Below are 1,164 nucleotides of genomic sequence, written 5' to 3' on the forward strand. Positions count from 1 at the left end.
TCCTGCTTGCCAATCTACACAAGACGGATTTCTTTGCGGCTAAAATCTATCTTCTGCTGTAGTGCTCACAACGAAATTCTGAGGGCATAAATGGCTTCGAAAGGGGGGTAAAACCTCAGGTTGAGTGTGAATTTTCGAACTCCGGATCCAGAATCTGCCGGAAAAGTGCGCGCGCGCGCGATTGCGCAAAACCGCACTGAACCAAGGCTCTGATACCAATTGAAGTCGCGGAGCGGAGCATGGGTCGACTCTCTCACACACCCGCACAGTGAGCTTACACAGTACAGTACGCAGAGAACTGTTAGAAGGGTTATCTCCCAATACCTTAGTATTCACAAAGTATATGTGAGTATATACAAAGAGTTAGAGGTAAGTGAGTTAGGCGGGCGGGCGGCCATATCCGCATAAGAGGCCACTTGGGCTTTAATCCCAACAATCTCCACTGCCACTTGCCTACTCAGGCTCTTCCCATCTACTCTAGCCCTTTGTCATTCATCTATGTTAGCATACGTATCCACGCATGTGCCCTCTGCTAGGTTCCACACACTTTGGTTGCATCAACGTGCAATTGCACACCATTTGCACATGTGGCATGAGCTCTTTTTTGAAAGTGTGGGCATGCGTGCAACATACACATATCCACGCAACATAGCATACTCTACTATGTTAGCATACGTATCCACGCATGTGCCCTCTGCTAGGTTCCACACACTTTGGCTGCATCAACGTGCAATTGCACACCATTTGCACATGTGGCATGAGCTCTTTTTTGAAAGTGTGGGCATACGTGAAACATACACATATTCTTTAAAAAATAGTATTTGAATGAGTGGAAATATACTAGAATGGTTTGCAAAGGTGCATAGCGCCATTTTTTTGTCCCTTCAAAGATGTAAACATACTAGATGGATGTACGTCCATGGGACTACTTAAAATGGGGACCCTAGATAGGACCAATGGCTATGGATATGCCACATGTCACAGCTCATCGCTTTGAAATATCTCAACACTACGAGTGGAGCAACACCCATGAAGCAAATTTTCACCCCAGGGCCAGGTTTTTCATAGTAAAACTTTGGCTAAAGAAAAGCCAAAATTGATAAATGTTTCCTCAAAAAATGTGGATTATTTTTTTGCTCGATATCGATCAAGTAGCTTGAAAAT

The sequence above is a fragment of the Adiantum capillus-veneris genome, chromosome 23 (genome assembly GCF_014529385.1).
Source record: "Adiantum capillus-veneris isolate H3 chromosome 23, ASM1452938v2, whole genome shotgun sequence".
NCBI classification, from domain to species: domain Eukaryota; kingdom Viridiplantae; phylum Streptophyta; class Polypodiopsida; order Polypodiales; family Pteridaceae; genus Adiantum; species Adiantum capillus-veneris.